This window comes from Colobus angolensis, unplaced genomic scaffold (assembly GCF_000951035.1).
Source record: "Colobus angolensis palliatus isolate OR3802 unplaced genomic scaffold, Cang.pa_1.0 Scaffold306, whole genome shotgun sequence".
NCBI lineage: Eukaryota > Metazoa > Chordata > Mammalia > Primates > Cercopithecidae > Colobus > Colobus angolensis.
The window spans coordinates 761,244-772,067 of record NW_012116333.1 but is presented as its reverse complement, the minus strand read 5'-3'; the positions used below and the strand labels follow the sequence as shown (position 1 = coordinate 772,067).

Genomic DNA, 10,824 nt, shown 5'->3' with positions numbered 1-10,824 from the left:
TTTTTTTGATCTTTGTTGGTGTGTAAAGTTGGTTTTGTCTGAAGTTAGGATTGTAACCCCTGATTTTTTTTTGTTTTCTATTTGCTTGGTAGATTTTTCGCCATCCCTTTATTTTGATCCTATGAGTGTCATTGCATGTGAGATGAGTCTCTTGAAGACAGCATACCAATGAATCTTAATTCTTTATCTGGATTGCCATGGTGTGCCTTTTAATTGGGGCATTTAGCCAATTTACATTCAAGGTTAGTATTGATATGTGTGGATTTGATCTTGTCATCATGATGTTAGCTGGTTATTATGCGGTCTTCTTTGTGTGGTTGCTTTATACTATCACTGGTCTGCATGCTTCAGTATGTTTTTGTAGTGGCTGGTATGGTCTTTCCCTTTCACATTTAGTGCTTTCTTCAGGAGCTTTTATAAGGTAGGTCTTGTCATGACAAATTCTCCCAGCATTTGCTTGTCTGAAAAGGATCTTATTCTTCTTTCACTTATGGAGCTTAATTTGGCCAGATATGAAATTCTTGGTTGGAATTTCTTTTTATTAAGAATGTTGAAGGTAGGCCGCCAATCTCTCCTGGCTTGTAGAGGTTCCACTGAAAGTTTCACTGTTAGCCTGATGGGGTTCCTTTTGTAGGTAACCTGACCTTTCTCTCTAGCTGCCTTTTTTTTTTTTTTTCATTTTGACCTTGGAGAATCTAATAAGTTTGTGTCTTGGGGATGATCTTCTTGTGAATTATCTTACTAGGATTCTCTGCATTTTCTGAATTTGAATGTCATTCTCTCTAGCTAGGTCAGGGAAGTACTCATAAATGATATCCTGGAATATATTTCCCAAGTTGCTTATACTCTCTCCATCTCTTTCAGGGACACCCGTAAGTCATAGATCTGGTCTCCTTACATAATCCCATATTTCTCAGAGGTTTTATTCCTTCCCTTGTATTTTATTTTCTTCATTCATGTCTGCCTGTCTTCTTTCAGAAAGCCAGTCTTCAAACCCTGAGATACTTTCTTCCACTTGGTCTATTCTGCTATTAATCAAATTATTGTAGTGTGTTTTTTAGCTCTATCAAGTTGGTTACATCTTTTCTGTACTGGCTATTTTGTCTGTTGGTTTCTGCATTGTTATCATGATTCTTAGCTTCCTTAGATTGGCTTTCAATATACTCCTGCATCTTGATGATCTTCCTTCCTATCCATATTCTGAATTCTATTTCTGTCATTTCAGCCATCTCAGCCTGGTTCAGACCCCTTGCTGGAGAAGTGGTGCAGCTCTTTGGAGGAACGATGGCACTCTGGTTTTTTGAGTTATCAGAGTTCTTGCACTGGTTCTTTTTTATCTTTGCAGCGTTACGTTTCTTCAATCTTTGAAGTTGCTGACCTTTGGATGGGTTTTTTCCTTTTATCCTATTTGATGACCTTGAGGGTTTCACTGTTATATAAGGTGGATTCAGTCAACTGGCTTCATTTCTGGAAGATTTGAGACGGCTAGGACTCAGCTCCCAACTCCTGGACTGCATGCTCTAACTCTGGAGGACTTGTGTTGAGTCCCGACTTTGTTCTGTCTCCTCGAGGTTAAGAATCCACTGCACTGGGTAAGCCAAGATGCTCTCAGATGGCTGGTCACTACACTCTAATTGGTGGTGTCAGCCAAAGCATTTAGTAGTACAGAGACAGTGGAATCCATCTTCATTTGCATGTGCCAGCAGCAGTGGCAGCAGCAGCACGGCTGCAGTAGGGTGCTAGTGGATGCTGGTGTGCCTGCCTCTGTGCCAGCATTTACCACAGTGGCAAAGGGAACACAGCTTGCATGGTGGGGGCCCCTGCTGGTGACTGCATGTGGTTGCACCGGTAGTGGTGTTGACATGGGAGCAGGGTGCTGGGGAGCGCTCAGCATTGGGGAGAGTCTGCTGTTCTCCATGCCTAGTTTCACTTGAGGCAGTGCTGGCAAATGTGTGGGCACTGGCAGGGATGGGGTTGGGCTGGCTGGCTTTGTGCCTGCCAAGGCTCTGACTCTTGGTGGTCAGAGGGGAGAGCAGAGCAGACTGCACTCCTGCTGCAGCAGTTGCACGGCAGGGTATATGTATGTGTATACATGCAGGCTGGCAGGACAAGATAAGCAAAACCTGCCTGTGCACACACATGCTGGCAAAGCCATGTGAGTTGTTTCTGTGGGCCTGGGGGAAGATGCAGTGTGGAAGGAATGTGAGGCTAGTGTGTGGCCCTGGGGGAAGATGCAGTGTGGAAGGAGTGTGAGGCTGGTGTGTGGCCCTGGGGGCTGCCCCTGGGGAGCTCTTCGCATTTCAGGCATGGTCCACCAGCACTGGAGCTTTGAGACTCTGTCTCAAAAAAAAAAAAGAAAAGAAAAGGAAAGAAAAATTATACTTGAATTGCTTTAGCAGCATCAATGTACTGTTCTGTATATAAAGTAGGCAAATACCATCTTAGATTTTTAATTCATTGTCTAAATCTTTTATTTTAACCTGAATAAATTTTGAAAAGATAACTAAGCTTTCTGGGAAGCAAATGTTTAGCTGATATTGGAAAAACATAACCTGTTGACAGATCAAGGGAAAAAAAGGAAAAATACTTTTTTTCATTAAAAATTTAAAATTATAATACATATATATATATTTCTATCAAAAAGAAAGCTGAAGACTCCCTTGACTACCACATGTGACCCCAGTCTTCTCTAAGTGTATATCCTCCCAAATCATGTTCCCTGCAGTTATATAGGTACATATCCAGAAAACATACAGCTTTGTTTTATGTTAGGTATTTAATTTACAACCTGATGGATGGAAGATTATGCATTAAAAGGGGATCTTGTTAATTTTTTTGGTAGATTCTTTTATTCTGATCTTGATTGACTGTAAACTTAGCTGCACTTTCACAGAAAACAGGTATTGGAAATGATGCTAGTTAAAATGGTGAATATAAAGTTAGATTTAGCAAAAGATAACAGTAACTTGTTATAAAAAAGGTTAAAGGGATAAAGGTTTGAAACCTCAGCTATCCAGTTTCATATAAGTCTAGGTGATATTTGAGATGGGTCTTAAGAGAGTGAGAGGAATCCTAGGGAGGGGGAGGCGAGGCATGGACAGGCAGAGGGACTGCACTATGTAAGGGCATGATGGAGAGAAGTACGTGCCTGGATTTCCAATTTTCCTGAGGATAATTTTACACCAGATCTTCATTTTAAAAATCCAATCCTTTTTCTTAATAACCCCATCTGTCCCTGATACCACCATTTTTTTCTACCAGTCTCTCAGGCTAGAAATTTTGTAGTTATCGTTGCCTCTTCTCTCCTTCATGCCATAAATCCTGTTGGGAATACATTACTGTGCTTTCTTCAAAATGTTTTATCTGTCTTTTCTTTTTCATTCTCTGCTATTAACTATAACTTCATTCTCAGTTTCACTGCTGCCTGGCTTTCTGTGCCCTGCTAGGTTCATCATTATCCATCTAACAGACATAAAAGGAAAACTGTTTCTACTCACACACTTCTGACACCAAATGTGTGGGTTTTCCACACTAAGCAGTTCTCCAGTTCTCTGCAGATACAAACTGGGTGTCCTGCAATTCAGTTCTGAGTTGCCATCAACTGAGATCATAAGACTGCTGAGCAGTTGGTTTGAGAGGGAAGATCCTGAGTTCTGTTGGGCATATCACTTTGGAAATGTCTATTAAACATCCAAATAGATATGTCATGGAGGCAGCTGGAGTTCAGGTTAGAGGTCTGAGTCACTGATAAAACTTTGGGAGTTGTTGACAAATGATAGTGTATTGGTCAGAGTTCTATTAGGAAAGAGAAGCCACACAGTCATTTGAACAGGACAAGTGTACATAGGGAATTGTTCGTTGCAACAGGGAAGAAGAGTAACCAGGCACAGACTAGTAGGAAGTATAGGAGTAGCAGCCACTAGTCTAGGGCTGAGGTAGCGAACTCAGGAGAGTCCTCCCCTCTTAGTGCCCTGCCCCTGCACCTTATCAGAGGAACCCAGCCACAGCCCTCTGCATGTCACGGGAGTCACCGGTGCTATACTACTGGAACTTACTAGAAATACTTCCTTAGGTGCTGGGGAAAGGAGCGGTGTCTCAGAACTCTATAACAAAACTGCCTGGAACTGGTGGGAGGAGTGGGACCTGCTGGGCACTGGTCATTGTGTCCCTGGAAAAGTCAACCACCTGCAGGAGCCAGGCAAGGGAGCATAGGAGAACCAGTAACAAAGACGGCTTTCACCTTCAAAGTATCTTCATTGCTCTAGACAGGAGGTGGTGGTCAGAGTGGGATACTATGAGGATTGCAGTCCTTGGACCTGACAAGTTCTAAGGTCTGATTATGGAGGGAGGGGGAAGCTGAGGTAGGGCAGAGGACAAGAGTAGGCTTCATGAGATCAAAAGGATGTTAGAAGGATTATCTACCCAGACACTGACATCTCCAAGAAGCAAGAGGCCTAGTGTGAAGAAGTTAGATCCTAAGCTCTTCAAGGACAAGGGAAGCATGTGCCACGTGGGTAGCCTCCCTAGTCTAGCACCCAGTATATAGTCTATGCAGAGTGAATACCTGGGGGCTGCTGGGGGCGAAATCAAGGTCCCTGTGACAGGACCTGAAGCCTGGGGGTGTCAGTGACAGGAGTGGGCCTAGTTTTTTGGTGTAGAATTGAACCTTGAGTGCACCGGTGGGATCATATTGAAAAGAAACCCTCCAAGACTAGAGGAAGATGCATCCTCTGACAATGTACGCTCTGTAGGCGTCCCAAGTAGCTGGGCTGGGGGTTAGATGGGCTCCAAAGCTTTCCTCAGGTGGCAATGGGCGGATCCCTGGGAGGCAAAGCCGTGCAGGAAGAAAATGGCAAGATGCTACATTCCCTCAGGGAAAGCCCCTTTCCCGGAAGCAGGGAAAGCGAGGCAGTTTAGGCTGGGTCCGTTTGTCCCTGCCTTCAGAGTCTGTTGGTCCTGGAAAAAGAGGGCCTTCTTTTATTTATTTTTCTTTGAGACAGTGTCTTGCTCTGTCGCCTAGGCTGGAGTCCAGTGGCTGGATCTCAGCTCACTGCAACCTCCGCCTCCCAGGCTCAAGCGATCCTCCCGCCTCAGCCTCCAGAGTAGCTGGGACCACAGGGACCACAGGCGCCCGCCACGACGCTGATGACTTTTTTTTTTTTTTTTTTTTTTTTGAGACATAGCCTCCCTATGTTGCCCACGTTGGTCTTGAACTCCTGGGCTCAAGCAATCCTCCCGCCTTAGACTCCCAAAGTGTTGAGATTACAGGCATGAGCCACCGTGCCTGGCTTTTTTTTTCCCCCGCGAAACGGGGTCACCCTGTTGCCCAGGCTGGTCTTGAACCCTAGGGCTCAAGCGATCCTCCCGCCTTGGCCTCCCAAAGGGCTGGGATTACAGGCGTGAGCCACCAATTCCGGCCAAAAGAGGGCTATAGGGCACCCCCAGAACGCGAGATCCCCCTCGTCTGTCATCTTTAAAGGGGAAGAAGTGGACTCCCAATCCAGCCATGGTCCATTCGCCCCGGGTATAGTGACTGCGGGGCGGCCACAACCAAATATGTCTCCTTCTGGCTTTTGCAAGGCATCAAGTAACCAGCGCCAGGCCGCACAGCTGCCCTGGCTTTCGGCGAGGACTCGTGAGAGCGCGGTGCACGCGGTTCCGGAGTCCCACTGCGGGAGTTGAGGCGGCGGATTCCGAGAGCGCGGTGGGTCTGAATCGGGAGGGAGCCGGTGGAACGCACTGCGCAGACCGCGCCGGCGCCCGCACTCGGCTGTCGACTAGTCTTTCTTCCTGCTCACCCCTGAAAGTGGTGCAGGCGGCGGTCTCTTTTTCTCTTTTTGTTTCCCTCCGGCGAGTCGGCGCGAGGGTGAATTTCCGTTTCCGGCAGTGTTCAAGTGGGGGACCTAAGGAGTTGTAGTTGTGAGCAGGTTCGGTGCCGCGGGCTGGGGTAGGCGGCCGTGGGGTCCTTGGCTCTGGGGCACTGGGAAGATCGCGAGTCGTGCACATGGAAAGGCCCTCCCCCGGTCCTCCGGGTCATCTTTGCTCCCGAGAAGCAGCATATTTAGCATCTGCCGGAGGTGTGCCCGGGGGTCGTTGGGAGAGTGACGGGATGAATCCCTGCAGAGAGCCCGGACTGGGAGGGAAAGTGTCGGGGAGACGTCGTTTCCTGGCGACGTGGCCTCCGCAGGCGACTTAGACCTGAGCCGAATCTGTTGACCCCAAATTGTGCTTTTCCCACCAAGAAGAGAAGGGAGAGAAACAGTGTTTAAGTTCGGCACTAAAACATAGTAGAGAAGCAACATAACCTCTGAAATCACACAGCTATTCAGTTTCAAAGCCTTCCTAGTGCCCAGCTCTCCTAACTCCCGGCCAGTATTCCTTGACATTATGGTGATATATAAAGACTTTCTGTTTCCGCTCGTGTGTGTGTCTGTGGGAAGCCTCTGACTCACCTCTGTGCTCCAGTAGCACCCTGTGCAGCCTTGCAATGTAGCCCTTGTTGCATGGCAGGGAAGATACTAGTTTGGATTTCCTCTGCAAGTCAGATCATAGCTATATCCATTTACTGGCACAGTGGCTAGCGCATCATAGATAGACACAAACATTTATTAAAGGGAATGAATACAAGACCTTAATTGAATGAAATGGCACCCTGCCCGCTTTTTTTCAATCAAGCTGTCAGATTTTATGCAGCCCGATATCCTAAAAAAACTCACTAATTCAGTGATTACCAATTTATTGGCCACAGATTCCCAGGTACCTTAGAAATCACTGGAAGGGTCTCTGTAAGTCCATGGGGTCTCCAGGTGTCATCTAGAACTAGTCATATCTCAAACATACAGATACTGCTATTTTTCAACTGTATGTAGATGAGCTGTAATTTAGGAGTTTTACAGAGTCAACAGGTACTAAAAGTAATACTGGGATCATATTGGAAGTTCATAAAAACGTTTTAAAATTTTTATTCAAATTTAAGTTTTAGTTTAAGTTAGGAAACAACTTCATTAGTCCAGTTGATATCTAGGTCTGAGCTGTCCAGATGGTAGCCACATGTGACTCTTTAGAGTTAGAATGAAATTAATTAAAAATTCAGTTTTTCAGTTTCTTTAAGTACATTTTAAGTAATCACATGTGGCTAATGGCTAAATGGCTGAAAAGTACAGATATGGAATATTTTCATCCTTGCAGAAATAGATACTGCTGATGGTGACACTTGAGATGAATAAAAAGTAACTTAACCATAAAATGTAACCTTAGCAGAGGTAACTCATCTAATTTATAGTGTAACAGAGAAATGAAATTGGGGATGGTTAAGCAGTTTGTACCCTTGTTCAGAGAACAAATACATCATCTCTTCATAAAGAAATAAATGACATTTAATGTTTTTCCCTGGGTATTGCCTGGCTTGTAAAATGCTTCTCCCACCTCCTTACCCCAACCTTCTTCCTTGTAGGTTAGAGTTACTTGTTGTTGGTAAATAGCCACTATGGAGACTGAGGACCAGAAGAAACACAGAAAGAAAAACAGTGGACCCAAAGCTGCAAAGAAAAAGAAGCGGCATCTGCAGAATCTCCAGCTAGGAGACGAAGATTCTGGGAAGAGAAATCCCAAAGCTTTTGCAGTTCAGTCTGCTGTGGGGATGGCTCGATCCTTTCACAGGTATGTTTAGCTACAGTCTGATGGTTCTTCCATTGATTCTTTTTAAATAGTAGGAGCCTCTTACAGGTGACATTTGGATTCACAAGTCTAGTTCAGCTCCAAAGGACATGGAGATGCATGCTGTGTGGCTTTTACCAAAACGTGAGAAACTTTGCCATAGAAGCTGCCTTGCCTCCAGCATCTGCGCGCTGGTTGGTGTTTCTTGCCCAAGATACAAGAATTTATAGAATTTGTTTCTTCCTAAACTTTAAACTGTTTCTATGGTGATAAGTGTGCTTTTTCCCTCTGGATATGTTTTACAAAGTTGTAATATAAAATACAAAAATTACAATATGTAATACTAACATAGCTTTATTTAGTGAGTCCTTGTGATATTCTTGGCAGTGTACTTTAAACGTTATTCAACTAAATGCTTCCAGCAGCCTCACCAGAGTAGGAATCATTCTTGCCCTCATTTTATGGACAAGAAAACTGAGGTCAAGAAAACACGTTACCTCCAATCATATAACCAGTAAGTAGGAGAGCCAAATTTAACTCCAGACCCTCTGCTCTTATCTGTTATGATGCACTGCCTTGGTATTTACTTTTTGGTTTTTAAAAAATTATTAAAATCATTCGTAAAACAGTCAGATTTAAGGAGTGTTTAATTTTCAACTCTATACTATTGAAGTCATCTTGTTACATCTTTATTGAACAGCAATTGATTTGGATAGGGGTCAGAAGTTAAGCTAATAATTGACAAGTTACTTATATTTTTGTATTGTCTGTTGTACTCTATATCTGAAAGTATACTAAAAAAAAAGTCTACTTACAAGGTTGATACCTTTTACTCTATTTTGAAAGTGAGTTTACTTTTTTTTTTTTTTTTTTTTTTAATAAATAGGACTCAGGATTTGAAGACAAGAAAGCATCATATGCCAGTGGTTGATTGAACTCCACTAGAGCCCCCACCAATAGTGGCAGTGGTGACGGGGCCTCCAAAGTTGGAAAGAGCACTTTGCTACAATGCCTCATTGGGAACTTCACCCGCAGAAGTTCACCGAGATCAGAGGCCCTGTGACGATTGTGTCAGGTAGAAGATGCCGCCACAGACACAGAGTTGGTGTGGTTGTTGTCATCTGAGGGACATGCGTGTGTTTGTTGTTTTCTTGAGTGGAACATGTTAAATGTTGTCATATCATGTTACCTCTCTTACACTTTTACTAAGTTGGCTATAACTTCAGAAAAGGGTAAGTTCCCAGAGGTAAGGATATGATACATATCTTATCCTGACTGCTCTATGGCTTTGCCATGCATGTTCCTTGGAAGGGCCTAGCAGGCCTGGTCACTGTGAACACATCATTTAGCAGATAGCACGTACCTCCTATGTGCCAGGTGCACATGCTTGCCCTTATGAAGCCACATGCTGGTGGAAGTGCGCGTTTTCTCTTTTTCCTATGAGAATTTGTCCGGTTTGGGAGATGGTGACCTTTCCAAGTTTGAGGGAAGATGAAACAAACTTCCAGTGGTAGAATGGCAATGCACACTCTGAAATCTCTTGTTATTGCAGTAATATAGTTGGATTGAGGCTTTTCTTTATCTTTGGAGCATCCATATTTTCTTTTCCTTTTTTTGAGACAGAGTCTTACTCTGGCACAGGCTGGAATGCAGTGGTGTGATTACAGCTCACTGCAGCCTCAACCTCCCAGGCTCGAGGAATCCTCCTACCTTAGCCTCCTGAGTAGTGTATGCCACCATGCCTGGCTAATTTATCTTTTTTTTCCTTTTTTAAAAATTTTTATGTTTTTCTAAAGATGGGGTTTACACATGTGGTCCAGGCTGGTCTCAAAACTGGGCTTAAGGGATCCACCTGCCCTGGTCTCTCAAGGTGCTAGGACTACAGGCCTGAGCCACTGTGCCCAGCCCATATTTTCTTGACCATTTTCTTATTACCTTAATTTAGAAATAATTATCGTTATAAGTATTCTGTTGCATTGTGTTTGAGGATGTTTTTAGTGATAGTGGGAATACAGGAAATTTTGATAGAGGTGAAGACATTGACCCGCAGCTGAACAGCAAGATCATGGTTATCATGGAGCCTGTCTAGTCAGAATTTTCCCTGTTTGAACACTTTTATTCATCTGGGTAGACTTTTGATATTATCTAAATTTAGAACACAGGAAGAAAAACAGGATGGAATTTATTTTACCAGTTTTTGCCTATAAAAATGAACTTCGGGTACACTCCTATAAATGTATATGGTGTTTTACTGGATGCAATTAAAAAATGAAAATTAAGAGTTGATGGTTAGAGTTTTTTCAGGGTCTTTTTAAAGTAAAATTTTCATCTTTTCACTTATAGGTAAAAAATATAGACTCACCATTATTGAATGTGGGTGTGACATTAACATGATGATTGATCTGGCTAAAGTAGTAGATCTGGTAAGTCAGCAGGGGCAGCCTGGGGTGCTGATGGAGACTTACAGTGTTGTGATAGGTTATTTACCCTGTGATGAAGGGAAGAGAGTTTTATGATTATTAAAGGAATCATGGTCATCATCAGGGATACAGTAAATGTAATTGAATTGATGATGACAATAATAATAGTAATAAATGTTATATTAATAATACAGATGGAATGTGCACAATGAAATGTATTCCAAAATCTAAAAGCACATCACAGGATGGAGAAAACCTTTAATGAACACAGCTAATAAGAGCTCATTAACATGCATACATATATATGTACAAATATATCATAGTAACTACCATTTCTTCTTGGACCCTTCCTGGCACTGTGCTAACTGCTTTCTACAAATTTAGCTTACATAAACCCTTGGTACACCCTTGAGGTGAGTAGGTATTATCTGTAGTTTACATAAGATGAAATAGAGCCTCCCAGCAGTTAAGTAATTTGTGTGAAGATGGGACCCTTGTTCCTGATGGTTCTGGAACCTTCATCCTTAATGATAATGCTAAAGTAAGTACATGAATTGCCTGAAGAAGAGGTCAGAGTTTATCAATAGAAAATTTAGGTAGTACTCAATGTGTGGAAAATGTACAGGCTCTTGCATTTATGAAAATGATAATGTTCACTATTTCTGATATTCTATTATCTTTTAAATTAGCAAAAGTAAAGTAAAAATTAGCAAAAAAAAAAAAAAAAAAAAAAAAAAAAAAAAGGCCG

At 43.0% G+C, this 10,824-nt stretch overlaps 1 pseudogene across 1 annotated transcript in view; it reads left to right on the top strand.

Annotated features, from left to right (window-relative positions):
* The first annotated feature begins 5,932 nt into the window (after nucleotides 1-5,932).
* Nucleotides 5,933-10,824, top strand: part of LOC105517731 — a 731,019-nt pseudogene continuing 726,127 nt past the window's right edge. The window contains exons 1-4 of the transcript XR_001002708.1: nucleotides 5,933-6,077; nucleotides 7,454-7,659; nucleotides 8,543-8,731; nucleotides 10,000-10,079. The product of XR_001002708.1 is annotated as a ribosome biogenesis protein BMS1 homolog (transcript). The remainder of the gene's footprint in view (nucleotides 6,078-7,453; nucleotides 7,660-8,542; nucleotides 8,732-9,999; nucleotides 10,080-10,824) is intronic.